We start from the raw sequence: 14957 nt of genomic DNA, 5'->3' as shown, positions 1-14957 counted from the left end.
GCGACTTCATCACTTGATTTGAAGGCAAGGAGGGAGGATTAAATCCCTTTGGAAGCATAGGAAATCGAGCATCAGGCGGCGGTGGCGGCGACTTCATCACTTGATTTGAAGGCGAGGAGGGAGGATTGAATCCCTTTGGAAGCATAGGAAATCGAGCATCAGGCGGCGGCGGCGGCCACCGTATCACTTCGTTTGAAGGGGAGGAGGGAGGATTAAATCCCTTCGGCAGCATAGGAAATTCAGTGTCAGGCGGCGGCGGCGGCGACTGCATCACTCGGTTCGAAGGCAAGGAGGGAGGATTAAAACCCTTTGGAAGCATAGGAAATCGAGCATCAGGTGGCGGCGGCGGCCACCGTATCACTTCGTTTGAAGGGGAGGAGGGAGGATTAAATCCCTTCGGCAGCATAGGAAATTCAGTGTCAGGCGGCGGCGGCGGCGACTGCATCACTCGGTTCGAAGGCAAGGAGGGAGGATTAAAACCCTTTGGAAGCATAGGAAATCGAGCATCAGGTGGCGGCGGCGGCCACCGTATCACTTCGTTTGAAGGCGAGGAGGGAGGATTAAATCCCTTTGGAAGCATAGGAAATCGAGCATCAGGTGGCGGCGGCGGCCACCGTATCACTTCGTTTGAAGGGGAGGAGGGAGGATTAAATCCCTTTGGCAGCATGGGAAATCGAGTACCGAACGGCGACGGCGGCACTTGGTTTGAAGGCAAAGAAGGAGGATTAAATCCCTTCGGTAGCATAGGAAATATAGTATCAATCGGCGGCGACGTCACTTGGTTGGAAGGTGGGAGAGGAAATCCAATGAACGGCCTTGCCGCGGAGCCGAAAGAGCAGCAATTCATCATCAGTATTATGATTGCGAAAGAGAGAGAAGCCCAACCTGCCATCTTACTCGTACGTAGTAGAAGCTCCAAAATTCGTCTTCTATTACGAGGAGAGGAGAGGAGAGGAGAGGAGTATGATCTAGGTGGGGGAGAGAAGACGGAGTGTTGAAGTGTTTTTATAGTGAAGAGGGTGGTATCATGCATGGTATGGTATGTCCCAGTTCCTCTGTGGTTCGTCCAAGACACGTGAGTTGCTTTTATTGGATTCACTTCTATTATTAATCAACCCGATTCATTTTGGGTTTCGTGCGCGACAAACTAAGATTTGCAAAGATTTGGTTGACTTCTCAGATTACTCGTCAAGAATAATCTTAAACAAGTTTGGAAATTTGATGATCAGACTACACTCTCCTAATTAATCTCCACTTTATTCAGTTTTTATTTATTTTTTAATATCTCTGCATCAGCACCTCAACTCATAACCAATTGTTAGAATTTAACAGCCCCCACCCCCACTCAGCAAGTAAAGCCATGTTCATATCCTGCAAATCAACTACGCCCATTTCACCACCTTTTCTCAATTCAATAAAGAACATTTTTTTCTCTCACTAATACCTTGCCATGCGAAGAAGGAAAAATAATATGGTGGAATAGAATTCAACACTGAGTTAATCACTACAATTCTACCCTAGAGAGAAAATAACTTTCCAACTTTTTCAATCACCGGTCACTACTCACTAATCCTATTTTTTAAACTTACTATCATACAGAGGCAACCCCAAATATTTTATAGATAGCCTTTCAACCTTATAATTTAGCATACCAGCAAAAGCTTTTTCTTTATCTGGGTTATTACTAAGTAACTTAAAGAGCTCTTATTAAAATTTATTATTCCCGGAATAACATTAATTTTTGCTACAAGTGTGAAAAGTTTGGGCATCGTTCATGATTTTGCAAGTTGCACAAGATAGAGGAGAGGAACCCTTTGCTAGAGGGTTCATTGGTGATGCTTAGTGCTTCAAAGGAGATGAGATAGAGAAGCAGTGTGTGCTGGTGCCGGTGAAGAATGATCAAATCTCTAATAAAAATTTAGAGTTGGTGCTGGGTAAGCTGTGAGATTAGGGACACGAATGGTGGACTTTCCTTTAGTACAAAGAATGGAAGAAGTAATGAATCCCGTGGAGAGAAGATCTAAAGATGCTTTGCAGAAGAGAAACAATATAGATTGATCTATTAGGTATACCCTTATAATATTGGAATTGCATTCACTTTCTGAAAATAATAGAATCATCTGGGTTATTGGTGATAGTTGATGAAAGAACAAGTAGAAAGACACAATTTAAAATCAGCATTCTTGCAAGTGATGTTGAAAGATGTCGTAGATATCTCTATCAAAATTATTGTCATGATTGAAAGGATGGTTTTTGAGGTGAACTGTGAAATAGAAGGATCAATTCAGAAGCAACAAAAAGCAAGGCTTATACATGGATTAGGAAATGACTACACAAGGGTTTGATCAGAGCAGTAACAAAAACTAGAAAAGATTAGGGGGGAATGTCAGAATGAGTCCTGGTAAATGTTCTACTAGGAAAATGAAAGGAATAAATAAGTATATATATATATACAGAGTGTTTGGGTAATAGAGGATGTAAATAAGGAAGATAAGGGGGAGGCCAAAGATATCTAAGGAGATGGCACAAAGAGAGAATATGGTAGAAGACAAACAAAAAAAGGGAATATATATATGTGTGTGTGTGTGTGTGTGTGTGTGTGAATTCTCTAGGACATCAATCAAACTATCTAATATGGAGACTGAAAAGGAGAAAATGGTGGTGGTGGAAAAAATGTCTTACTTGAGGATATCTAACCCATGCACAAGGGAGAATCTGGGCAAAGCAAAAGCTTTGAAGCTCTCAAGCAAGAGGAAATCTAACTCAGGTACTAATCATTTTATGAAATGTCCTTGTTTTTCAAATTTTCTAATGATGAATTGTTATCTAGTGCAAAATACTTATGGAGTTCATTTGAGGACAAGTAAAGAGAAAAAGGGGGAATTTGATGGGGCAACGCTGTGATGCGAAGACGATAAGCTCTGGCTAGCAGATGTGGAAAACTATCCTTAATACCATCAAGAAATAACTCCCAAGTGATGACGGCATCTCCTATCCTTGATTTTATTAGTTTTTTTGTGCCTTTCCACCATTGTTCCGCCTCAACCCTAAGCATAAAGACAGCAAAGGCTACCTTTTGCTGATCATTACATCCTAGAGCATCTAACATTTTTTTCTATATCCGATAATCATCCACTGGTCTCTAGTGGATCAACGCCTTCACTATAAATTGCGGGGTTTAACTACATAAACTTATTTAAGGTGATATCCACTATAGGAAGTGGCTTAGAACTCTCTACTAATATGCTAACTCCTCTACTCCATAGGATTTCCTCAAGAAGTCTTTCTTGATTGTCAAGGAGGTGTGAAATAGGATCACACTCCTCTATGGATGGAGAAACTTCTAGGGTCTCAGTAGGGGCCTCAGCTGTGGAGGTCACCCTAGACTGTGAACCTCTGCGACCGGGCGACATCTTTCTGCGAAAATAGTCAAATTCATAAACTGATTAGTGATTAAGCAAAACTCTAAAAATTATCTCTTGTGTAATCCTAAAATAGCAATACTTTTCTAGACTCAAGGTGATAATGTACAAATGATCTTAATGATATGCTGGATACTTATCAAACCTAGGCTCTAATACCACTCTAAAATGTAACACCCAAATCTTAAACATATGCATTACACGAGCCCACACAACACATGCAAGGAACTTGGCAACTTGGTTAGTTGTCGATAATAAAAAATATGTATCAACATCATAATTTTATCCACAATATCTAAACAAAAAATAATTCAAGTATGACTATCAACAACGTATAGATAACCCTAGTAGGGCTCCACAAAGGCCATAACACATCATCAAAAGCTTTCACTATTACATATACACAATAGTGGTATATATATAATTATAGAAGCACAAAGTCACCTACTAAAATATAAGACGAAGATAAAGACACACTTCAAAAAATGTCAACTAATACATCATATAACATAACACATCTAGCATATAACACTAATCAAGCTCTATTTTTCACCTATTGGCAAGATCTCTAATATATAATATAACCTAATTTGATAAAGGCATCTATGGGATAAGACTACTCACCGTCTGATCAGAAGACACAAACCACACATCTCTCACGTCCGTTAGTTAACCGAGTGACACTCATCGCTAGCAAAGTCCACGGGGTCTCAAATAAGGGGGTTCAGGATCTGAAAATATTCAAGTAATATTAGTTAGTCGTTTATCCAATTAAAATTAGTTCAAGTAGAATATAAAAGTTTATTTGGTTTAAAATCACTTATTTTACTTTGTACATAACTAATTCACATTATAGGTACGATTCAAATATTATGACATACTATTATTATAAAATGCTAGTTATAATATAGGTTCGTTTCTTTTTATTTAGTATTCTAAATATATAATTATAAAGTAAAAGCTAAACAATTATAAATGGGATATAAGTATAGATAAGATCTATTTATAATACATTTATATTTCTTAGTCTATTTTGATTAATTAGAAGTTATATAGTATTTACTTAATTATGCAAAATAATTAATTAATTAATAAGACTAGTATCTTATTCTACACACGATAGTATATAATAAATTGTTAAGATTACTTAAATTATATATATTATGAATATCAGTACATAAATCTAATAATTATAATTTACAACACTATCTATTAATCTAATAGAAATATAAATACATAGTTAAATCAAAATAAGTATTACCTATATTTATGCATAATAGTTTATAACCTAGTTAATCATTAATTATACTAATTATAATTAATAATCATCATGTTGAAGAATATACATTATTATTAAAATAATTAATTTCTAAATAATTTATCTACATTAATTAAGGAAGTAATACCTAATTAAATAAATAAATAAATATAAAATAAAGTAGATAATAAAACAATGTCACGAGTGCCTGCTACAGTGCTGGGCCGAGCCCAACACTATGCAGAAAAAAAAGGAAGAAGAAAAAGAAAGAAAGCAGAAGAAGGAGGAGGAGGAGGAGGAGGAGGAGGGAGGAGAAAGAGAAGAAAAAGAAGAGAGGAGGGGAGCTGAGGGAAAAGAAAGGAGAAAGGAAGAAGAAATAAGAAATAAGAAGAAAGAAGAAGAAGAAGAAGAAGAAGAAGAAGAAGAAGAAGAAGAAGAAGAAGAAGAAGAAGAAGAAGAGGAAGAGAAGAAAGAGAGAAGGTGAGGGAGGGAGTTGCGGACCCGGGCCGGCGAGGAGGGCACCGGTCGCTGCTGGCCAGCCAGCGGCCGGCCTCTCACCGGCAGCTCAGCTTCGACGAGCCCGATCTTGGGCAAGAGAAAGAGAGAGAGAGAGAGAGAGAGAGAGAGAGAGAGAGAGAGAGAGAGAGAGAGAGAGAGAGAGAAAAAGGGGGCTCACCATATTAGTAGAGGCGGCGGCGGTCGCAGGCCGACGCTGGTAGAGGGAGAGAGAGAGAAAGAGATATTTAGAAGGAGAGAGAGACGCGGTGGGGGGGTTTGGCGGCGGCGCTAGGACCCGCCGCGGCCAACTGGCTGCAGCCGGATGGCTACGGCCACGCTAGGGGTGCATGGCACCCCCACGCTAAGCCCAGCTGCATGGGTTGTTACATTTTAAGGATAGGTTGTTACATTTTTCTTCCTCCCTTATGAAAATTTCAACCCCGAAATTTATATCATGCTGGTATTATTGTAAGATAATCCATATTTCTAGTTCTACTACCTTCTAATCAAATCGACAACCGTGCAATCTCACTTTTTTCAAATCTATAACTTATACCACCACAAATAACTCCCTTACAAAATTAAAATTTCTAGATCTATGTCAGTCAGGTAATCATACATTATCTATAAATATCAATAATACCACCGGTATGCAGGAAAGCGTATATTCATTCCACAATATAAAAAGTGTTGTCATCTATTAATTGAATCATAATCTACTCCAAAATATTCAAGCTGTCCAAATTTATTACTTTTCCTGCTAACTACAGCAATACAACATTGTAAAGCCATGATCACTTATGATAATACGATACAACCTGTTTAAGTAAATTATCTCTAATCTACTGAAAATATACTCTGGTCCCAAACATACTCCATGGATTATCTCTCAATACTATTACTAATACCAAGTAGAACAATAAATACAAGTTATCTCCAGAACATTCGAAATACTTAATTTATGCTTCTCTTTCTAGCCAAATACTATCACTTATATAAACATACTCAGCATCATTCGAAATTCTCAAAAATTTAGGCGATAGCACAAAGTCACTTATTTAAAATGCATTGCTCATATGTTTAAACCATTATACAAATTACTAGATAAATTAATATAAGAAATCACAGCTATCCATATAAGACTACAATATCAACGTGTATTCATAATACATTCTTAAAAATAGCATGCAGTGCACTAAATCCAACCTATCAATGTAAATTCTAATGCAACCTCAAATGAAATTTATATCCTCTTCTGATTCTCAACATTATCTTCCTTCTTAATCTGCAATATCTAAAAGGTTAAATTCAAACTATCTCAAGAAACATACATGATAAACTTTATAATGATCTTTATATCAATCACTTATGTATCTAAACTATTCATTCTTCGATTCCTATAATTCTAGTTTGATCATTATCTATTTAATTACTATCACTACTAGTATATTCACCAAAATATCACTTAATGATATCGATATTCAAATCCAAAGACTATCTACTGAGTTCTACTAAGTAATCCAATAATTTCTTCAATATCTTGACAGATATAATATTTAGTTCATAATATTAATCTATTGCCACACAAATATTTACTAATCTATCATACTTGATCTTTAAGAATACATAAACACATCTTAGACAAATCCATAAAATCATTATACATGAACTAAAGCTACTAAGATTAATCTCCAGAATTAATAATGCTATTATGATCTACTAATAAACTAACTGACACTAACTGATTCCTATAAATTAGAAGACATCCAAAAATATAGATAACAACCTTCTCGCAATCTTAACTTTGCAATTTATTAAAAGATTAAATTTCCACAAACTATAATAGAACTAATCATGAAATCATTATATCTCAATCAAGTATTTTTATCTTAAGACTTAAATGTAAACCTGTAAGTCTTTACAATCATTAAGATCAATCTCATCATTTAAAAAGGCTCGCTCAATAACCTCCAGTAATAATCGAACATGTAAGCCAACGGTTAAACAAATGCTAATATAATCACTTCTCTATACATCATTATCCGTTCATCAATTTAGCAGTATAATAAATATCCATCGATACACTGTATATGAAATATCATAGTCCTCTATATTCCTTTCATTGCTGTCCTATGAAGCAATTAGTTCAACTTCCAAATCATCTATCAGTCATAATAAATAATCATATATATAGGCTTTATGAACAACTCTATCAAGTTATCTCTTCAATTAGTATCATCGAAATAATTAACATGTCAAAATACATAATATCTTAATTTAACATCTATACCAATATATCTCATTCCTAATTAACTCACTTAAACCTCATATTTCTTTAATAGTCCCAACTTTATATTCTATCACATCCTCTATAAAGTCCACCACCTATATTGAACAATTTAATCTTATAGTATCATCAAAAATTATTCTATAACAACATTAATATCACCTAATAATTATGAAAAAAAAAGTATGTATATTTACAGCTAGACTTCATCACCTAAAACACACGATCGTCATGCTATAATATTATTATCCTCTAAATCAAAGCCCAAAACTAAATTAATAGACTACATATATTTTCGTTGTCATACAGCATATGTTATGGGGCTATCAACTTAACAACTATCATCACCCTATATTATTCAGTTCATTATCATTCTTTTCATCTACTCAAATTCACACAATTAGGAACTTCTAAACTAAACCTACTATCATGTCGCCCAAAACTATATACCTTATGTCTAAACTACTAACATCAGTCACAATCCAATAACTGTATCCATGCCATATTTCCTATACCCATTACCCTATTTAGAAATCAACTCAAAGATTTAAACAAGACGTTAATCCTCTAGTGGTACTATTAGACAAATATATCCCTACTAAATCATCCATCTTGTTGGTACAATCAAAATTTTATACATACTAACACAAGTATCTTGCAAACATAATTTATCATACTAATCGTCCAAAAAATTCTTTTCTGTATACAATCTACAATCACCTATATCACAACACATAATTTCTTTTCCACTATACAAATTCATCATATGTCTTACTCATCCATCCACCATCCATAATTATAACTTTCATAAAAATCAGAATAGTCTCTCATATATCTTTTATATCAACCTCCTAATCTCACATATATCCATAAAAGATCAAAAATCCAAAAATATGTTATGTCTACTCAGAATAACCTCGAATCTACTAATAATAATCCTTCTGTACAAAATACATATCTCCACACATTTATAAATTTCTACACTTTATCACAACGTATGAGCAAGTCTATATATCTAATATTAGGCTCCAATATCACAAATTATTTCTATCAATATCGCTAGAGTATCAAAACATAATAATCTCAATATCACAACCTAGCAACCAATTAATATCAAACTTATCGAGATCGACTACTAGCGTAATCTTAAACCAAATCGACAACTACTATACTTGATGGTTTGCCAAATCATCCTTAAACCTAGGCTCTGATACCACCTGAATTGTAACGCCCCCGCCGGGCACGGGCACGTGCACGCCCACGCGCTCACACGGCACGCGCGGCGCACGCGACAAGCCGAGCGGGGCCCGTCACGCACAGATACTCTCTTGTGCACATATAATCATGGCATCATCAAATAAAACCTGCTAACCTATCCATGATCACATAATCCATCACAGATAAATCATACTATTAACCAAATAAATATGTTAACATATGAATGTCCCCGTCCACAATAATATACATTAAACCACTACATAATCCGGGCAGATCCACATAGGCCACAACAAACCATCAAGATACAAGTAAAATGACTAATATAAAAGTATACTATGATTCGATCTGTATTATACAATTTATCGTCTAATACAAAAGAGAACAAATATCAAATACTAGTACAACTCAATTTCTATATTAACTATCATCTATACCGTCTCGCATCTATAGCTCACATCATCATCACTCTAAAATATCTTCTAAAGATATCTCAAGTCGCTATCACGTACCACATATCTAAGGGGTTAGAAAAGAAATAAAGAGAGTCATGAGCAAAAGACTTAATGAATAGACCTTACCCTGAATCAGTGATGTCAAACAGAGAGTAAATCATGTACTGGATAATATAAATCAGAAAGAGCATCATGTCATGAATGAGTATATGAATGTTCCTCAATAATACATAAATAAAAAATAGATAACATGTCATGTCATAACTAATAAAATATATATAATCCTCGATAATGTATAAATAACTCTCCATATCATACCATCGTCATAACTCTCTCTCAAATATGACACAAGATGCATACCGACCATGACCATGCTATGATATCAAATGCAATCATATATGATGCATATTGATCACTCGATAATCAGGTAACCAAATGATAATGAAATCATATGCATTTCTCAACATCACAATCATCACTGACATCTCGGTATAATATCATCATACTAGACCACTATGCACAGTCAACACCCGGTACTTGGTCTCAACATCATGTCCGAACGCTCAGAGCATACTCCACCACCCGCAAGAGTATCTCAAATATAACCATACCCCGCCACCCGCTAGGGTATCAACATCCATCCAGACCGGGCACCCATATAGTTGATAGAAACATCGTGAGGATAACTCGCCACATATGCCCTGGCGAACGATATTTGTCTGAATGTTTGTTGCGCACACAGACTAATGACCTCAGACGTAAGGCCAACAGGATCGCGACTATGTCGAGCGATCAATCATCTCCAGGCACGCCCTAACCCTCGCGCCCACTCGGGTATCCTCACACTTTCTATCAACTATCCTATCAATCACATTTCATGTTTTCCTTTTAAATGATAGATCATATGCATATATCCAGTACAATAATAAGTCAATGCATAACAGAAATTTAGCTTGAATAGGAATCAAGAGAAAATGATGCAATATAGTCTCCAACTGTATCGTCAACACATGCATACTCATGCTAATCTATTACATGCATACTCATGCTACAGATCAACTCGGTATACAATCATAACAGTAAAATTATCTTCAATCATCTCTATATATATCACCAATGTACTCATATTCCATATCAGCATAATCAAATGCATGATAAAATATGCTCGACTGTAATCATCTCTAGATAAAATCATATAATCATGCTGGAAGCCAAAATATGCATGCACATAATATATAATATAACCTAATTTGAGAAAGGCGTCTAGGGGATAAGACTACTCACCGTCTGATCAGAAGACACAAACCACGCATCTCTCACATCCGTTAGTTAACCGAGTGACACTCATCTCTAGCAAAGTCCACGGGGTCTCAAATAAGGGGGTTCGAGATCTGAAAATATTCAAGTAATATTAGTTAGTCGTTTATCCAATTAAAATTAGTTCAAGTAGAATATAAAAATTTATTTGGTTTAAAATCACTTCTTCTTTTACTTTGTACATAACTAGATTCATATTATAGGTACGATTCAAATATTATGACATACTATTATTATAAAATGCTTGTTATAATATACAGAGAAAGGTTCATTTCTTTTTATTTAATATTCTTAATATATAATTATAAAGTAAAAGCTAAACAATTATAAATGGGATATAAGTATAGATAAGATCTATTTATAATAAATTTATATTTCTTAGTCTATTTTGATTAATTAGAAGTTATATAGTATTTACTTAATTATGCAAAATAATTAATTAATTAATAAGACTAGTATCTTATTCTACACACGATAGTATATAATAAATTGTTAAGATTACTTAAATTGCATATATTATAAATATCAGTACATAAATCTAATAATTATAATTTACAACATTATCTATTAATCTAATAGAAATATAAATACATAGTTACATCAAAATAAGTATTACCTATATTTATGCATAATAGTTTATAACCTAGTTAATCATTAATTATACTAATTATAATTAATAATCATCATGTTGAAGAATATACATTATTATTAAAATAATTAATTTCTAAATAATTTATCTACATTAATTAAGGAAGTAATACTTAATTAAATAAATAAATAAATATAAAATAAAGTAGATAATAAAACAATGTCACCAGTGCTGGGCCGAAACTAGCATTGTGCAGAAAAAAAAGGAAGGAGTAGAAGCTGAGGAGGAAGAAGAAAAAGAAAGAAAGCAGAAGAAGAAGGGAGGAGGAGAAGAAGAAGAAGAAGGGAGGAGAAGGAGAAGAAGAAGAGAGGAGGGGAGCTGAGGGAAAAGAAAGGAGAAAGGAAGAAGAAATAAGAAAGAAGAAGAAGAAGAAGAAGAAGAAGAAGAAGAAGAAGAAGAAGAAGAAGAAGAAGAAGAAGAAGAAGAAGAAGAAGAAGAAGAAGAAGAAGAATAAGAAGAAGAAGAAGAAGAAGAGAAGAGGAAGAGAAGAAAGAGAGAAGGTGAGGGAGGGGGTTGCGGACCCGGGCTGGCGGGGAGGGCACCGGCCGCTGCTGGCCAGCCCGAGAGAGAGAGAGAGAGAGAGAGAGAGAGAGAGAGAGAGAGAGAGAGAGGGAGGGAGGGAGAGAGGGAGAGAGAGGGTGCTCACCGTGTTAGTGGAGGCAGCGGCGACGGTGGTCGCAGGCCGACGCCGATAGAGGGAAAGAGAGAGAGAGAGAGAGAGAGAACAAGAGAGAGAGAAAGAGATATTTAGAGGGAGAGAGAGGTGGTGGGGGGGTTTGGCGGCGGCTGCGGCGGCGCTGGGGCCCGCCGCATCCGGCTACGGCCACGCTAGGGGGTGCGTGGCACCCCACGCTAAGCCCAGTTGCATGGGCACGAGGTTGGCCACATTGTGGCTGGCCACGTCGTGCCCATGCAGAATTTTTTTTTAAGGATAGGTTGTTACAAAATGAATGATAAAACATGCTTAATTGTAATCATCTTTATATAGGATTATATAATCATGCTGAAGGCCAAAACATACATGTACATAATATATAATATAACATAATTTGAGAAAGATGTCTAGGGGATAAGACTACTCACTACAATTGTAGTTACCAACAACCACTCGTTCACATTGCTACAACAACGATCAGTCCTCGATTAAAAGATCCATTAGGTCTTGAACATGGGGGTCAAAATCTGAAATTATTTATAACATATAATGTTAGTCTTTCCATTAATTAAAATTAACTTGACTAGAAGATAATTTCTCATTGTAATCATATACTCTTAATTCCTATAATTTTTTTTGTTATTTATTAACTAAAATTATATTATCTAATAATGTATATAAAACATAATTATCAGTTTATTCTATTTGATAATTAAGAAAATAAGAATTAAATTAATGAAAATAATTATATATGAATATATGTACATAACTCTAATAATTACTATATTTAGCTAGGATTAATATAGTAATTTATATTGCAGGTATTTTGCTAAACCTGGTATAATTAGATTTATTTACTAACCATGATATAATTAGATTTCATTCATATAAATTAAATACATTAGATTAACTACAATAATTAAATAACTAATAGCATAATCAAAGTAATTTAAATAGTAATAAATAATATTTTAAAAAAAATACTATACTCAGTGCTGGGCTCAGCCCAGCACCTTAACACTGTAGGTGCTAGGCTGAGCCCAACACCATGCAGCCAAGGGCAATCTGCCTAAGGAGAGAAAAGAAGGGGAGGAGAAGGAAAGGGGAAACGGGGCTGGGCCGGAGGATAGGGGAACGGCCACTAGTGGCCACTTAGCAACCGACCTCTCATTAGCAGCTCAATTCTCCGGTGGCCGAGAGAGGAAACCATGAGAACTAGAGAGAGAGAGAGAGAGAGAGAGAGAGAGAGAGAGGGAAGGAAAGAGAGACTCACCAGCGGGTAGAAGGGTCGACGGCAACTTTTCCTGACAGTCGGTGGCTGTTGGGGAACTAAAGGGAGGGAGAGAGAAAGAGCGGGGAGTTAGAGAGAGAGAATGAGAGGAGGAAAAAGAGAAAATTAGAGAGAGAGCTTAGAGAGGTCACATGGCGGCGACGGAGTGGTCGGTGGGTTCGGTCCCAACTCCACGTATCGTCGCGACACTAAGAAGAGTGGCTCAGTGGAGGTGCCACTAGGTGCGTGGCACCTCCACCGCTGCCACAGAGTGCAAAGCATGTTGGGCATGAGGCCGACCACAGCGTGGTCGGTTGCGTCGTGCCCAGCTAATAATACTTTTTCTTTTCACTGCTTGAGTTATTATAGCTCTTTTAGTGAGTCAAACCCAAGTCACATCCTAAACCAACCCTACCTTGCTCAACCCAACCTACCACCTTCAACGGTTATGCATCCTTGACTTCCCTAGCCATCTCATCTTGGCCTCCTTTGCACAATAATCAATGGCACATATTTGTCATCCTCCACCTCAACTATCATGTCCACAAGCCTTGTTTACATTGTTGCCTAAAACACATTTTCCCTAGCGGCCGTATCCATACCCGATTTTTCAAGGGCTTTCTCGGATCCAACTCAATGCACACTTTCGCATTTCTCCCTCTCTTAATGATAACGGTTGAGTCATCGATGCAAATAGGTTTGTTGAAGGCGGCGACTAAGATGAGTTTTTGGATCTTCTATTATTCAAATGGAAGATATGGAAGGCAAATCCACACCAGGGCAATCTTAAATGCCTCTGACTGTGGCTTAAAATTATCTCTCTCTTTTATGAGATTGAGAACTTGATCTTGGAATACCTAAGATTTCGGGGTAAGCATAAACAACATATTAGATTCATCAAAAGAAATGAAATACAGTCTTCTAACTACGGCTTGAAAGTATCACTCCATTTCATGAGATTAAGAACTTGATCTTGGAATACCCAAGGTCACGCTGTAAAAACAAACAACATATTAGATTCATCAAAAGAAATGAAATACATAAAATTCATTATTCATTTCAGTAATAGAATATTCCTCTATATTAGCATAGACTCTACATAGTATTTCTCTATGGATCTCTAAGGAATTGGCCATCTCATGAACTGAACAAAAGAGAGAAACACCATCTCTCTCTCTCTCTCTCTCTCTCTCTCTCTGCCTCAAGATCCAACACAAATCCTTTCCTCAGTTTGCTAAGCAATTTTAGCTAGAAGATCTTTAGGGATCATGTTCATTAAATTTAGGCAAGCCCTTTCCCAAGGCTACATAAGCCTAGGATATGGGTATTGAATGCATCTGAGAGGGGTCACCACCAATCCTCAACCCCAAAAGAAATATAACTGGGTTAAGCCCACTTTTTTCTCAAAAACAAGTCATCAACCACAAAAGATTCACTCGCAGCTTGGCCAACACGTTGCAGAAGCTCGCAAGTTCCCACCTCATCCCACCATTGAGAAGAGGGGGAGGCCTCCTTCATCACCAAACACACAACAACAAATAGCCAAGGCATTGATCAAATTTTAGATACTCAACCTTTGCAACAGCCCTTCTGCACTAAACATAGCTTATTGTGGGTATTGACGAGGGTAACTTAAAATTTTTGGTACACTTGGTCTCTCAATATCTCAATTAACAAGTATTTTAATGTCTGCAAATTAATATTAACCAAATGTGATTATGTGCTTACGTTAAAAATCTGACAGGGTAATATAAAATTGGGCTTAAATCATAGGGATTGGTATTTATTTTACAAGATGGCTCAGCATCCTCCTCTAATAAAAAAGCATTACATAACATTGAAATGGAATCATCTTTTAAAACAATTCACGGCAAGTGGATCTAGCATACTATTAGAATTGCAAGATAGAGTCCCTAGCACATTAGAACACA

The sequence above is a fragment of the Typha latifolia genome, chromosome 9, assembly GCF_019914945.1.
Source record: "Typha latifolia isolate L0001 chromosome 9, TyphaL0001v2, whole genome shotgun sequence".
In the NCBI taxonomy this organism is placed as follows: domain Eukaryota; kingdom Viridiplantae; phylum Streptophyta; class Magnoliopsida; order Poales; family Typhaceae; genus Typha; species Typha latifolia.
The sequence above is the reverse complement of the archived record's forward strand: the minus strand, read 5'-3'. Positions refer to the sequence as shown.